General features: G+C 35.6%; 1 long non-coding RNA gene across 1 annotated transcript in view; it reads left to right on the top strand.

Moving 5' to 3' along the window:
* The first annotated feature begins 7,926 nt into the window (after positions 1–7,926).
* Positions 7,927–16,426, top strand: part of LOC115836353 — a 53,736-nt gene continuing 45,236 nt past the window's right edge. The window contains exon 1 of the long non-coding RNA XR_004031372.1: positions 7,927–8,005. This is a non-coding gene — a long non-coding RNA (uncharacterized LOC115836353). The remainder of the gene's footprint in view (positions 8,006–16,426) is intronic.

The raw sequence follows: 16,426 nt of genomic DNA, 5'->3' as shown, positions 1-16,426 counted from the left end.
AATTCCTGAGCATCAAGACCTCACAAACTTAAGAGCCAGTCCTCCAAGATGATCAAGTTTAGCTTTCCCACTTTACAGATAAAATTAGTCCATGAAAAGACTATGCCTAATTCTTATGGTCTAGTGATTACTCTCTGATGATTTTTAGTTCAAATCTAAAACATAAATTACAGTAAAAGAATGGTTGTGAAGTCCTCTATTTTATGGAGTTGAGAGAAATCTACAATGATGTATTAATCAAGAGGTTTATCTGATCTCCAACATACTTTCTTAAGTAACATATTTGTTTCCAATGCCAGTTACCCCTCCCTCCTCTTAGGTTGCCCAACTTCAGTTTATGGGAACACTGAATTAGGAACAGAATAGACAGGAACAGAGACATAGGAGAGAGTTAGTCCTGTAGCTGCCCATCAAAGAAAGGCCAGCTGGAGTGGTACAAAGGAAAAATCATTTGTCCTGCCTTTTGTCTCTTGGTAGTATGGTAGTATGTTTATACAGTACTCTATAAAGGATACCTTAAGCAGATAACAAAACATTTAATCAAAATTTCCTTAAGGTAAAACCAATTTGGGGAGCTATCACCATTTTGTTTGGAATAAAAGTAAGTTTCAATTAAAAATTTCTTAAGAAAATACAGAATTTTGAGTGCTATCATTTTATTGGCAGTAAGATTTTGTTTTTAATTTTGAAAAATATATGTATTGTCTATGAGAAGAACTAATTAGAACCTTCAATATTCCTCATATTATTAATACAATATTTTAATATGGTGTAACTTATATCTAAGCATTCTAAATATTACGTTTTAAAAAGGTGGGTGCAACTCTCAACTTTCTGTAATTTATTGAGCAAAACATGCAAAATAAAGAAACTTTTTGATGATTCTTAATTTAATTCATATTGTGGAGTCTGATAGATGTTCACATGAAATTGTAGATGGAGAAGAGACTCCAGATAGGAGTTAATCAGTCATATTCTATTCTTCATCTTTCCTGTAAAACCATACTAACAGGGCAATAAATTATTATATAATAATTCAAGAATTTCATGAACATATGACTAAAAGAGGAATGTCCCCTCCACTCTCCTCTAATTTTTTTTCTAAAAAAATTATCTATGTTATATGATTGGTCTTATTTCCTTTTAGAATAGCTAGAATGTGTGTTAGGCTGTTTGTGAAATACACTTAAATGTTAGTCTTAATGACGATACCATTTAAAAATTTTAAATCCACTATTTGGGAATTGATTAAAATTTATATTAAGATTCTGTTCCAAATGGTATGTAGAAAAAGCTTGCTAAGTAAATAAATCTTATAAACAGGTTTTCAACTGGCACGTATTCCCCCCAATAATAGGCCACCTTCTTTCCTCCAAAGCACTTTGTACCTTGACTACATGGTATTTAGGATGGCGTTTTTGTAAATATTTGTTTCTTTCCTTTTCTATTCTGCTGGACTGAGCTGCTTGAAGACCTACACAACCTCTTAGTCATCTTTTTGTTCTTGTGACCTAGCATAGTGCCTAATACAAAGTAAGCATTCAATATGCATTGATATACTTGAATTAAATGATCATTTTCAAGTACTTTGGAAATAACCATATATAGATACATAAAACACCATAATTCAGTAAGCAGACACCAACTCTCAGAAGCTGGTGCTTTGATATGTTAATATAAACAGTTCCTACCTATTCATCACAAAAGAGAGAGAATTTGATGTCAGACAGATCAGGCATCCATGTTGGCATTTATCAGCTGTGTAACTGTGGACAAATTAGCCAGCCACTGTGAATCTTAGTTATCTCATATATGAAATATAATTATTAACTGTGCCCTGCAGATCTATAAGGATTAAATGAACAAGTTTACATTTTGTATAATTATAATTATTTACATGAAATATAATCATTCACCCTTTACATGTTCATTTAATATCTGCCACATTACAAGCTCTCAGTAAATGTTAAAAGTTGGACATTCCACTTGCATCTCCAGGTTAAATCTTTAAATCTGTCCTTGTTTTATTTTTTTTTAATACATGTTTTTGGAGAAAGGTTAGTAATTAAAACATTCAAATGTCATATTAAAAATACTCTTCATATAGGCATTCTTCATTTTATATATAAGCTTTACAGACAGCTATTATATATGTGTGTATATATGTCGACACACTACACACATATTTCATGTAGGACCATATTATATTTATTATTATATTTGATGTTTTCTTGCACAAGACTATACCTCCTGTAGTCTTTTTAAAAGCTGCATAACATTGCATAGACTAGATGTAAAACTTTTTTAAAACCACCGCTCTTTAGTGACTATTTTGGTTATTTCTCCACTCCAAGATTATTAAAAATTCCTGTATTTTCTTCTACTTTTTATATTTTGAATTTTTAAAGTACACCTATAAATCCTCAGACATTCACTTTTGTGCATGCTGAAATATCTGGCTAGTAGAAGGACTGTGCATTATTCTATGTCACTCTTGTTCTTGTTTTGTAACTAGTGTGTATGTTTAAGAAACATGGAGAGGCCCATTATCTAGCAGCCACATTGTTGTGGATTAATACCTGCTAGTTTGATTTAGGCCATCAAAGATATTTTTGTTATTAAATGGTGAATTGCCTTTAATTAATTGAAATAAGATTGTCAGAATGATGCCAACATGAACTGTGGAGCCAAATTATAATTTAGAGCAAAAAAATCTTAATAATGTAAACATTTCAGCAAGAACCAAATTAAATTATTTTCCTTAGATATATTTTTTCAGCTGGGCACAGTGGCTCATGCCTATAGTCCCAGCACTTTGGAAGGCTGAGGTGGGCGAATCACCTGAGGTCAGGAGTTTGAGACCAGCCTGGCCAACATGGTGAAAACTTGTCTCTACTAAAAATACAAAAAATTAGCTGGGCAGGCTGGTGCATGCTTGTAATCCCAGCTACCCAGGAGGCTGAGGCAGGAGAATCACTTGAACTCAGGTGGTGGAGGTTGCAGTGAGCTGAGATCTGGCCTGGGCGACAGAGTGAGACTAGTCTTTAAAACAAAGTGTATATATATATGTGTGTGTGTGTGTGTGTGTGTGTGTGTTTCTTCTATATGAATATGTATATATATGCTCTTGATCACACAAATGAAGCAAATGTTCCATTATGTATATTATGTATTGAGGCTTCTAGAGAATTTTTTCTTTAAATACCTACTTTAGAAATTACTTCTATTTTCATACTTCAAACTCTTTGTTATCCCAGAAAACAGAGAACAATTTTATAGAGATTATTGAAAAACCACAGTTTATCAAAGAAACTTGTTTTAACCGATATATTTTATAAGCATTGCTAACAAAGAGGAAAAAGGAGATTTACATTTTTTTTTCTTTCTGTGAATGTATGGTCCATAGTATAATGGACAAAATTCTATAGAAAAGTGAAAGTGAAGCTAAGCTCCCAGTCAACTCTTAAACTGGATTCAACCTCTGAGTAACTTCACAGTGGCTGAACCATAGCTTTCAACAAGGAGCTTTATATGGAAAAGGCTGGAAATTTGCTTTGAAATTTATAAAAGCAACCTTCCAAATAGAAAATTAAAGGTAAAGCAGATCTCAGACTTCCTTTGTGTGTGTGTGAGCAAAATAATACATTATTATTATTATTTTGAGACGGAGTTTTGCTCTTGTTGCCTAGGCTGGAGTGCAATGGCATGATCCCAGCTCACTGCAACCTCCACCTCCTGGGTTCAAGCAACTCTCCTGCCTCAGCCTCCCGAGTAGCTGGGATTATAGGAGCCCACCACCACTCCCGGCTAATTTTTTTGTATTTTAGCTGATCTTGAACTCGTGACCTCAGGTGATCTGCCCACCTTGGCCTCCCAATGTGCTGGGATTACAGACATGAGCCATCGTACCCGGCCAATGATACATTATTTTTCTAGGGACAGAGTGCACTAGGAACTTATGCAATGGATAGGCAACATTCTAAGAATGAGAAATTGTATTTCATAAATCTCTCTAGAGACTACTGCAGAATCATGTGCCCTGAAACAGTCTTTTCATATGTCTTCTGTTTTTCGAGAAAACATATTTCTGGACTCCTACAAAAAGAGGTGACATTTTATGTTCTCCATAAAAGATTCTCTTGGAAAGTTATTTTATAGTTTGTCTCTTAGACCCATTCCAAAGAGATTTTTTTTTTTTTTTTTGCTTCAGTCAGGACTCATATCTCTCATAAAAGATGAGAGAAAGTGGACTGGCTTATTCAGGGTTTGGGGCATGAGTAAGAGAGTAATTTAAAGTTTTTCTTTTTATCACCAGAGTTCTCTCTTTATCCCTCTAAAGTACCAGAGCCCAAACTGAAGAATGATTTTTCCATTAGGGGATATGAAATGTATCAGTGCCTGCCTCCACACTGTCTTACTTCTGCATGTGCTTCTAACTACTCCGTGTATACATATTAGTTGCCAGCTATATTAGTTTCTAGCTCATACTTGTAGTGATAGAAAATGCCTGGCAAGCGTGACATCAACTCTTGACCTGCAAGTCATCATTAATATATCAAACCACTTTTTCTCTCTGAGATCAAGAGCGTGAATCAAGCAGCTATTACAAATCAATAAGCACTGTCGTAGTAGATAAAATCCGATCATCTGAGCCCTTGATTTCAATCAGCCACCATTCTTCTGTCAGGGAACAAAAGGCTAAAAATTTTAATGCAAGAGGGACTTCTGAATCTAGAGGAAAACCTCAGGAGTGATCTTTCTGTCACCTAAAACTTTCTAAGCATCAGTTCCCTCAGGTAATAATAAGTGTTAGTGTATATCCTCTCACACCCCCTTTGCAGCCTACAATTGTACATAAAGGCCAAGACATTAGGCCAAAAAAATATTATCCTTTGTGGATAAGGATAATCATAAGTGACAACCGTAAATGTGCTGTTCAGTAAAACTTTCTGTGATGAAGATAATAATCTCTGCAGTCCATCATAGTAGCTGCTAGCTATTGAGCACTTGAAATATGATTACTGCAAAGGCAACTGAGGAAATGCATTTTTAACTTTATTTAATTTTGAAGAATTTAATTTTAATTTAAATTTAAATAGCCATGTATCATTATAGATTGAGTATCCCTTATCCAAAATCCAACATTTTTCTAATTTTAGAATATTTACACGGCGTTACATTGGGGTTGGGACCCAAGTTGAAACACAAAATTCATTTATGTTTCATATGCACCTTACACATGTAAGCTGAAGGCAATTTTATATAATATTTTTAATAATTTTGTGCATGAAACCAAATTTGTCTACATGAAGTCAGGTGTGTAATTTCCCACTTACATTGTCATGTCAGTGCTCAAAAGGTTTTGAATTTTGGAGCATTTCAGATTAACATTCTGAATATTCACATTAAGAATGGTCAACTTCACATTAAGAAGGCGGGCGGATGACGAGGTCAGGAGATCGAGACCATCCTGACTAACACGGTGATACCCTGTCTCTACTAAAAAGTACAAAAAATTAGCCGGGCGTGGTGGCGGGCTCCTGTAGTCCCAGCTGAGGCGGGAGAATGGCGCGAACCCGGGAGGCGGAGCTTGCAGTGAGCCGAGATCACACCACTGCACTCCAGCCTGGGCGACAGAGCAAGACTCTGTCTCAGAAAAAAAAAAAAAAAATTCAACTTGTGGTAGCTACAATATTGGACAGAGAAAATCCATAAAACACTTCCATAGAAAGAATCTATTTTATAGTATGATCGAGAGTTAGTGTTCTGACTAAACTATGTGTTTCCCTGTCTGGTACAAGCTTATTTAAAATATGTGCTATGAAAGAAATAAATATAAAACTTCCAATGTGGCGTGCTTTAGAAGTGTGTGGAAATGCTGGATGATGTATTTTTTTAAATTATGAAATATAGAAACATGGACTGGCCCATAATAAATTCCTCATGTGAACTTATTCACAAAATAGAGACATGATATTTGTTGTAGATATTCTAGTCATTATAAATGTATATGCAAGAATCTTTTTATAAGCTGTGAGATCCTACTTTTTAAGTGGAAACTCTATCTTTTGCAGTTTTCTTCTTACATCATTTGGCACACAGTAAATATTAAACAATTTTTGTTTTGTGAAAGAATGAACAGAGCAGCAAGCCACTATGGCACGTGTATACCTATGTAACAAACCTGCACGTTCTGCAAACGCACCTCAGAACTTAAAGTATAATAAAAAAAATTCAATTACATGTAAAAAAAAAAAAGAATGAACAGAGTTTGTCAGGTTCTAGTACCCATATGAAGCATCTCTCACCTCTGCTGAGAACAGTGATAAACAGAAAAGGAAAGAAGAGTTCTTTAACAAATCATCACTTTCTTGCTGTAAAATTGCTCTGGGGTAATCAACACAGAGAAAGAAACACAAAAGAAATTATAACACACAGCATTTCTTAGCACCCTTTTTCCCAAAAGTCATATCAAATTGTAACCACTTAATTGGTACTTCGTTGTTAGGCTATTTCTGTTTTATATGTGTGAGTATAGAAATTCCAAGTGACTCTATTTCTTAACTTAAAATGAACTAAGTATATGTGTTGCCTTCACATTGGGTACCTAGTCTTCAACAGGTGTTGCTGAAAAAAAGTTAAGGCCAGATGATTAAACAGAAAATGTTTCTTGTGATTGTTTACATCAGGAAGGATGTCTCTTGCAGGTAATTTTCTTGGGAGGTTATACATTGGTCTAGACATCCTGTGTTCTGGACCTATAATGACAGTCTTGGAATGCTTAAGTACTGACTTGGAAGTCCTTTTTTTTCTACCTCAATTAACAGTAGCAAAATTATGAAAAATTCTCAGAGTAGGATTTTCTCATAACCCCCCAGCTCTCTATCAGTGGAGACTGTCAAGACTTATAAGTGAATTTAGAAGGACTGACTCTTGTTCTTGATCATAGAGCAACATATGGATCTTTGGCATTCTCTTAACAGGCCACCTTGTAAATTCTTTTGTCTATATCATCCTTTTTCTTTTCTTTCTTTTTATTTTTTAGAGCCAGAGTCTCGATATGTTACCCAGGCTGGACTTGAACTCCTGGGATCAAGGGATCCTCCTACCTTAGCCTCCTGAGTAGCTGGGACTATGGGCATGAATCACTGTGCTTGGCTTATATTATCCTTGTATCCTGACAAATTCCAGGACAAGACCCTTCCCATCTAGCTAAAAAATATTCCTGGTTGGTTTCCATGTGATGTCACCAGCACATGTGATATAGAAATCTATAACAATATATTATCCTTTAAAAAAAGTCATATTTATGGCAAATAATTCATGTTGACAATAAATGAATAGCTAATGCTAAGTAGCTGAATAGGTTATGATAGCTAAATAGCATGTGAATAGCTTATGATAGGAAGTTTCTTGATCCTCCAAATCTTTTACCTGGTATCAGATGCAAACCAATATGAAATGTCACATGGTAAAATATGTGCCTTTTTATCAACTTGTAGCTGTGTGTTAGAAAGATCTTATACCATCAAAACTTTCCAAGGAAGTTACATAATATAATTGGGCATTAATAATCACAGATGGCTGGGAACCTGAGTATTTTAAATTGCTTCCTCTGATTGGTAAAGGTATCACAGATAACAAAGAAGGTTTCAGCACTGTGTTGTGGTGGTATAATTTAGGGGTCAGACTCACACTTGGACAGAAGTCTTAAAACGGGCTCATGGTCAGTTCAAATTAAATATCACGAATCCTAACATACTCATGAAACTTCTTGTATCCGATTTTTACAGCAGGGATTCCTCAATTTTTGTTTGTCTCTATGTTTTAGATGACACTGTAAGCGGTTGGTGTCCCAGTGCCATCTGGCACATAATAGCAAACACAGATCCACTACCATATGGTGAAACGCCAGTAGAAGGAAGCAGTGGTTTCATTTTATCATAATGTGCTAACACATGGGAGTAAAGATGAGGCTGACATGATGGAAAATGTCTTCGTGTTGGTGAGTTCAATATTGGAAAATGCCTACTCCAAATCATGGGGATAGCCTTGGGAGGATTTGAAGGCTTTCTTTGGTGTGTGTAGAGTAAGGTCATCTTGGCTTTATATTTGCTATTTTGGTTGGTGGTTGTAGTAGGTTTCTATTGCTGCGATACAAATGACCACAAATTTGGCGACTTAGAACAGCACCTGTTGTTTCTGTTGCTCAGAAGTCTAGATGCAGTATGGCTCAGCTGGTTTCTCTGTTTATGGTTGCACCAGAGTAAAATCAAGATGGCAGAGCTGCATTATTTTCTGGAGGCACTGTGGAAGGATCCACACTCAAGTTCATTCAGGTGGTTGGCAGAATTTGGGTCCTTGTGGTTGTGAGATCCTGGCCCCTGTTTCCTTGCTGGCTGCAGTCCACGGGCAGCCCTCAGCTCCCAAAGATCTCCCTGCCGCCCTTGCATGTTGTCCCCTATATCTCAGAATCAGCAATGGATGTGGTGTCAAATGCTGCTCGCACTCGGTGTCTCTCTGACCTTCCTTTCTGCTGCATCTCTCTGACTCTAGCCAGGGCAAGCTGTCTTTTAAAGGCTCATGTGATTAGATTGGGCCAACCCAGGCAACTGAGGACAATCTCCCTATTTTAAGATTCTTAACCTCAATTATACCTGCAAAGGCCCTTTTGCTGTGTAGGGTAACTTATCAACAGCTTCCAGGCATTACGGCTTAACATCTTTGGAGGGGGTGGGCATTATTTTGCCTACCACAGTGACAATCAGGATTAATAGTTTCTTATTCACTATATATTATTATTAATAGCTTTTTATTAACTGTATATTATTATTATTAACTGTACTTTAAGAGAGTTTTAGTTCTTTCTGTATCTCTCTTTCTTTCTCTCTTTCATTCTCTCTTTCACTTAGATACCTGGAAAACTGAAAGAAAAGAAGAGCTTTCCTTTTACTTCCTATAAGATATTCCCCCTATATTTTCTAATCAAGTACAACTTGGACATTTATTATTATATCTGGAAACTTGAAAAGCATGGTCTCTATGAAGTGAGCATTCCAAGGCAAAGGAAATTATAAATTTAATGTAATTAAGAATGCTGCTGGATGTGAAGGTGATGCCTTTATTATATCAATTGTTATAGTATTTAATTTTTTAAAAAACAGAACAAGTTTAGTAAAGGTTTTCATATTTGTAAAAATAACCAGATGCTAACTGCCTGTAGGCACGGGTTATGAAAGCTGCTTAAATTCCTTTTCGTAGTTCATGTTAGTGTCAACAAAGTCTTATCTTAAAAATTAGTACAGTGCACTTGGGGAGGCCCAGGCAGGTGGATGAGGTCAAGAGATTGAGACCATCCTGGCCAACATGGTAAAACCCTATCTCTACTAAAAATACAAAAATTAGCTGGGCGTGGTGGCGTGCGCCTGTAGTCCCAGCTACTCGGGAGGCTGAGACAGGAGAATCGCTTGAACCCAGGAGGAGGAGGCTGCAGTGAGCTGAGATCGTGGCACTGCACTCCAGCCTGGGCCACAAGAGCAATACTCCGTCCCCCCCACCCCACCCCCTCAAAAACAGAAATTAGCACAGTAACAAGTGTAAGTAGATAAAACCTGGTTTTATATGATACCAGTAACATTGGAACAGTAGGACACTGGCATTTTTTTTTAATTCATTCTGTGTGAATTAGTCTATTCAGGCTTTACTACTCCTTGGCAATTTATATTTCTCTAGAAAATTGTCTGTTTCACCGAGGTTTTCAAGTTTATTGGTATTTGAAAAATATAATGGAAAGTATAACTCCATTATATAAATGGATTTTATATAATTATAAAAAATGTGATTAAAATATTTTCACTTGTAGCTACATTTATTACTTGTGTTTTCTTTGTTTTTAATTTGTTATTGTTATTATTTTGTGTTTTTCCTTTTTCTTTTCTTTTTTTTTTTTTTTTTTGAGACAGAGTCTCACTCTGTTGCTGATGCTGGAGTGCAGTGGTGGGATCCCGGCTCACTAAAACCTCCGCCTCCCTAGTTCAAGCAATTCTTGTGCTTTAGCCTCCCAAGTAGCTGGGACTACAGGTGCCTGCTACCATGCCTGGCTAATTTTTGTATATTCCATGGAGACCGGGTTTCACCACCTTGGCCAGGCTGGTCTTGAACTCCTGACCTCAAGTGACCAACCAACCTCAGCCTCCCAAAGTGCTGCGGTGTTTTTTTTCTTTAACATACTCACAGAAGCACTTTATTCCTGTTTGTTTAATCAACTGTTTGTTTAATCAATTCTGATTTTTTTGTGTGCTTACGATTTTGAGGTTTATTTTTTTATTATATTTTAAGTTCTGGGGTACATGTGCAGAACGTGCAGTTTTGTTACATAGGTATACACATGCCATGGTGGTTTGTTGCACCCATCTATCTGTCACCTACATTCGATATTTCTCCTAGTGCTATCCCTTCCCTACTCCTCATCCCTGGACAGGCCCTGGTGTGTGATATTCCCCTCCCTGTGTCCATGTGTTCTCATTGTTCAACTCCCACTTATGAGTGAGGACATGGGGTGTTTGGTTTTCTGTTCTTGTGTTAGTCTGCTGAGAATGATGGTTTCCAGCTTCATCCATGTGCCTGCAAAGGATATGAACTCATCCTTTTTTATGGCTGCATAGTATTCCATGGTGTATAGGTGCCACATTGTCTTTGTCCAGTCTATCACTGATGGACATTTGGGTTGATTCCAAGTCTTTGCTATTGTGAATAGTGCTGCAATGAACGTATGTGTGGATGTGTCTTTAAAGTAGGATGAGTTATAATCCTTTGATTATATACCCAGTAATGGGATTGCTGGGTCAAATGGTATTTCTAGTTCTAGATCCTTGAGGAGTCACCACACTGTCTTCTGCAATGATTGAAGAGGTTTCTTTATTTTTTCCCTTTGCTTTATTTGGGTTTATTTGTTATTCTTTTTCTAGCACATTCTGTAGAAAAAATAATTTATTTAATTCCTCTTGTTTTTAATAAATAATTGTATTTACTTTAATAAATAATTTAAAATTTATAAATGCCCTTCTGAGAAACACATTACCTTCATCTCTTTGAAATATAGTATTTTTATTTTCTTCCATTTTTTCCTCCTCTGGTTTAAAAGCTATCCATTCAATTTCTATCCTATGATTACCTATAGATTTTGAACACTTTATTAAACTTAGAATTTTCTAAAAAGTCTTGTGTTATTCAGTTACCTTCTTATTCCACTGGAGAAGATAAGAATGTTAGCATATTTTTTATTCTAGGGTTCCACTCACAAGCTGCTCCTCCCCTGCCCCCCAAAATCCCAAGTAACCCATATTATCATCTGGAATTTTAATTTGAAGCAATTGTTCATATATTTTTATTTATTTAGATATCACCAACAGGTTTTTACTACTTATGTTTAACTTTCTATTGAATTATTTATCAAAATTCTTCCTTTTGGGTTTGTTTTTCTTCTTGTTAAAACATTGCCTTTTGAAGTTGACTTCTGGGAGTATAATATGCTAACATGTTAACATACCCATATTTTACTTTTACGTTTGAAGAGTCTATTTATTTTTATTCATGAAGTTTTATTGTGCATTGAATTCAAGGGTCAAATTATTTTCTCTCAGGATTTAGAAATATTTTTCCATTGCTTTCTTGCATTCTGTGGTACTGATAAAAGTTCTGATGTCATTCTGATTCTCATTTGTGAAGATGAAACTTTCTTGTTTCTCTGGTAGATTTTATAATTTTCTCTGTTGTTATGTTTGTGTTCATGGTATTTTGAGTAAAGTTATTTTTTTTCCTTCTTGGACTTAGTGAGCACTCTCATTCTAAAGACTCATTTTTTTCTCCCAGTTCTAGAAAATTCTCAGCCATTATTTGTTCTAGTATTGCTTCTCTTTCATTTCTTCTATTATTTGCTTCTAGAAATATCATCGGGGAGTATCACACTTTTGGGTGTCTATTCCAAATGTTTCAATTTTTATCTTGGCTTTTCATCTTTTTATGCCTCATTTATAATAATTATTTTGTCCAATCTTCCAAGTGTCTGATTCACTCTTCAGCTATTAAGACCATTTACTGAGATTTTCTATCCTTTCTCCCAGTGATGTGAGATGGCACCTTGATCATATACTAAATTTTCATAGATATTTGTGTTTATTTCTGCACTTCAATTCTACTGATTTATTTGCTTATTTATGTGCCAGTGTCATAATATTTTAATTATAGAGTCTTTATAATATATTTTAATGTTTGGTAGGGCTAGTTCTTTCTTATAGTTGTTTCTTTTGTATTTTTATTGTGATTGCATTTAATTTACTAATTAATTTAGGAAAAACTGACATCTTTATAATGTTGAGTCATCACATCCAAGAGCAGGCGCTGTCTATTTTTTGAAACTTACTTTTGTGTCTTTTAGGGATGATTTAAAATTGTCATCATATAGGTTTTGCACATTTCTTGTTAAATGTCATACTAAGTCTTTTTTATCTTTTGTTGCAAGGGTGAAAGGGCTTCTCTCTACCATGTATATGTCTTCTAACTATTTATTGTTTATGTATATAAAGGCTATTGGTTTTATATTTTGATAGATTCCTGAATTTTTACAATTTAAATTAGTTTTATCATTGATTCTCTGATATATTCTAGGTATAATATCTTACCATCTGCAAATAGAGATAATTCTATTTCTTCTTTGCCCATTCTTATGTCATAATGACTTTCTCTTGTTTAATCATTTTGGTTTGTAGTCTAGTACAATGTTGAATAGTAGAGATAGTAAAAATCTTAGCCTTGTTCCTCAGCTAATGTTTTTCCATTAAATAAGATTCTGGCCTTAGCATTTACATGTCTTTATCTATCTCCATCTCCATCACTATCTCTAAATTTCTATTTCTATCTCTGTCTATCTCTGTCTCTAGATAGATAGAGATTATTATGTTATGAAAGTACCTCTTCATTCCCATTTCTTGAGTGTTTTCTATTAATGAATGACTGTTAAGTTTGGTCAAAGGTTTTTGTCAGCATTTATGAAGATAATCATGTATTCCCCTTATTACTATGGTGAAATATATTAACGTTGTTTCTAATATTGAGCCAACTTATATTCTGGCAATAAAACCCAGTTGGTCATCCCATATTACTTTCTTAAAGTGGCATTGGATTCTGTTTACTAATATTTTGTTTGGGTATATTTGCATTGATATTTATTAGTGGGATTAGTCTCTGGTTTTCTTCCCTTTATCTGCTGTAGCAATTGATAACATATTTACTTCAAAAAAGGAATTTGAGAGTTTTCTTTCTTTTTCAATACTCTTGAATAATTCATGCAGCATTGGCATTATTTGATGTTTGAAGGTGTCATAGTGTACCACAGTAAAATCATTTGGGTCTGGTGCCTTTTGGTATAGTTTTCTTCAATTCTTCCATGAACATAATCTGTTTAAGTTTTTTAGTATGTTTTGTTTTCTTTCTTGCTTTGCATTTGCTCACTATAAAGTCTTGCAGCTAGCTGGGGGCAGTAGGGGCAAGTATGAGAGACTGCAGATTGGGATTTGGTGAATTTGGCAATTTTGGCATTTTCAGCCTTTACGTAATGATGTAATGGTTGATTTTACGTGTCAACTTGACTGAGCCACAGAATGCCCAGATATTTGGTAAACATTATTGTGGGTATTTATGTGAGGTATATTATGTATTTTGTGATGAATTTAACATTTATATTAATAGACTGAGTAAAGCATAGTGCCCCTCCTAATGAGAGTGGGCCTGATCCAATAGAAAAAATTCAATCCCTCTCACAAAGAAGAGGGAATTTTTCCTTGCTTAACTGTCTTAAGCTGAGGCATCCATTTTTCCTGACTTTGAACTAGAATTGAAACATCAGTTCTTCCTAGGTCTTGGTCTAGAATTATACCCTTGGCTCTCTTAGGCCTCCAGCTTCTCAACTGCAGACCTGGGGACTTGTCAGCCTCCATAATCACATGAGATAATTTCTTATATATAGTTGATCCTTCACAATGTGGGGGTTGGGGTACCAACTCTCCTGTACAGTTAAAAATCCATGTATAACTTTTGATTTCCCAACAGCTTAACTACTAATGGCCTACTATCAACTGGAAGCCTTACTGTTAACTTATACAGTTGATTAACAATATTTTCTATGTTTTTTCTATTGTATATTTTGTCGTTACAATAAAGTAAGCCAAAGGAAAAAAAGTGTTGCTAAGAAAACATAAAGAAGAGAAAATATATTTACCATTCACTAAGTGTAAGTGGATTATTATAAAGGTCTTCATCCTCATCATCTTCACATTGAGTAGGTTGAGGAGGAGAAGGAGGACAATGGGTTAATCTTGCTGTCCCAGGAGTGGCAGAGGTAGAGGAGTTGGAAGGAGAAGCAGGAGAGTCAGACATCTTAGTGTAACTTTACAGGAATATATCATAATTCCTCTCTAACGTTTTGCTTTTTCATTCCTCTAAAAATGTTTCTACATCATAGATGGGTCCATGTTGTAAAAGAAATAAAAAATAGTGTTGAATAATCAGAATCCTTCTGCCGGATTGTCTAATGTAAATGTGTTTTCTGGCACTGCTTCTTCTACATTTTCTTCATCATCTGGCACAGGTTTGGAAGCACTCATCTCCATCAAGTCATCTTCTGTTAATTCTTCTGGTGTGGCATGTATTAGCTCCTGAATTCTCCAAGATCCATGTCTTGAAACCCTTCACATTCCACTTTTTTTTTTTTTTTTTTTTTTTTTTTTTTGCTATCACAACCTCTCATGATTTCCTTGATTGGCTCTTTGTAAATCCTAAGAAGTCATGTACGATATCTGGATACAGTTTTCTCAAGCAGCAATTCATTGTTTCAGGTTTGATGGCTTTTATGGCTTTTTCTATAACGACTATGGCATCTTCAGTGGTGTAATCCTTCCAGACTTTCATAATGTTCTCTCTACAGGGGTTCTCTTCCATAGTGTTGGCAATCCTTTCCATAAAGTACCATGTGTAATGAGCCCTAAAGGTCCTGTGACTCCCTGATCTAGAGGCTGAGTTAGACACATTGTGTTTGGGAGCAAGTAGACCACTTTGCTTGTTGAACTCATAAAGTTCTGAGTGGCCAGGGGCATTGTCCAATATCAAAAGAACTTTAAAAGGCAGTCTTTTACTGGCAAGGTATTTCCTGACTTCAAGGACAAAGCATGGGTGGAACCAGTCCAGAAAAATGATTTTTGTTGTCCAGTCCTTCTTGTGCCATCAGAAGACTGGAAGTAGGTATGTATCTTTTCCCTTCAAGGCTTGGGGGTTAGCAGCTTTATAGATGGGGCATTCCTAATATAAGTTTGACTGCATTTGCACAGAAAGGTAGAGTTAGCCTATCTCTTTCTACCTTAAATCCTGGTGCTTGTTTCTCCTCCCTACTAATAAATGTCCTTTGTGGATTTTTTTTTTCCAGAATAGAGCACTTTTGTGTGTATTAAAACCTGTTCAGGCAGATACCCTTTCTCCTCAATGATTTTCTTAATGGCATCTGAGAACTTGTCTGCTGTCTCTGGGCCAGCAGAAGGTGTTTTTCTTGTTATCTTGCATTTTTTAAAGCCAAACCTCTTTGTAAAATTATCAAACCATCCTTTGCTGACATTAAATTCTCCAGCTTTAGATCCTTTACCTTCCTTTTACTTTGATTTGTCATATAATGACTTTGCCTGTTTTCAAATCATTTTAGAGTCTATAGGTGTGCCTTTCTGATAGCAATTCTGCACTCAAATAAAAGCTGTATTTTCAATATGAGATAAAAAGCTATTTTGCAAAAGAAATGCAAGGTTTTCCCACCTGCTGTGGTAGCTGCAGTGATGGCTTTAAGAATTTCCTTTTCTTTTTTTATGACACTCTTTATGCTGGATTAATTTATCTGTGAAATGGTGGGCAACCTCAGCTGCACACCTCATCAAGCAAAGCTGCACACATATCAAGCAATTCAACTTTTTCTTGTAATGTCATGACTTTGCTTCCTGGGAGCACTTCCAGCAACACTCATGGCACTTTGTATGGGTCCCATGGTGCTATTCGAGGCTTATGGCATTGCACTAAACGTGATGAAAAATGCTTGAGAACTGCAAGAGAACACTTTTTACTGTAATATGCAATTTTCTGAAGCGACAAACTGCTCATGTGGAGATGATTAGTGATTAGTGTCATGTGTCATTTTAAGAGGATACTCCCAACACTTGAGCTCACCACAATAGCAACAGGAAATGGCTACAAAATTATTGCAGTACTACAGTGAGTATTATAGTCAATTTTATGCAGTTATGATTTAATACTGCATCTTTCCATTTGTTTACATTCCTCTTGACTGAAAATAGTGCCATGTGTGGTCTGTGTGTGCATGTTTGACCAAGTATAA

Source organism: Nomascus leucogenys, chromosome 8 (genome assembly GCF_006542625.1).
Source record: "Nomascus leucogenys isolate Asia chromosome 8, Asia_NLE_v1, whole genome shotgun sequence".
In the NCBI taxonomy this organism is placed as follows: domain Eukaryota; kingdom Metazoa; phylum Chordata; class Mammalia; order Primates; family Hylobatidae; genus Nomascus; species Nomascus leucogenys.
Note: the sequence above shows the minus strand (reverse complement) of the source record. Positions and strands in the feature narration are given on the sequence as shown.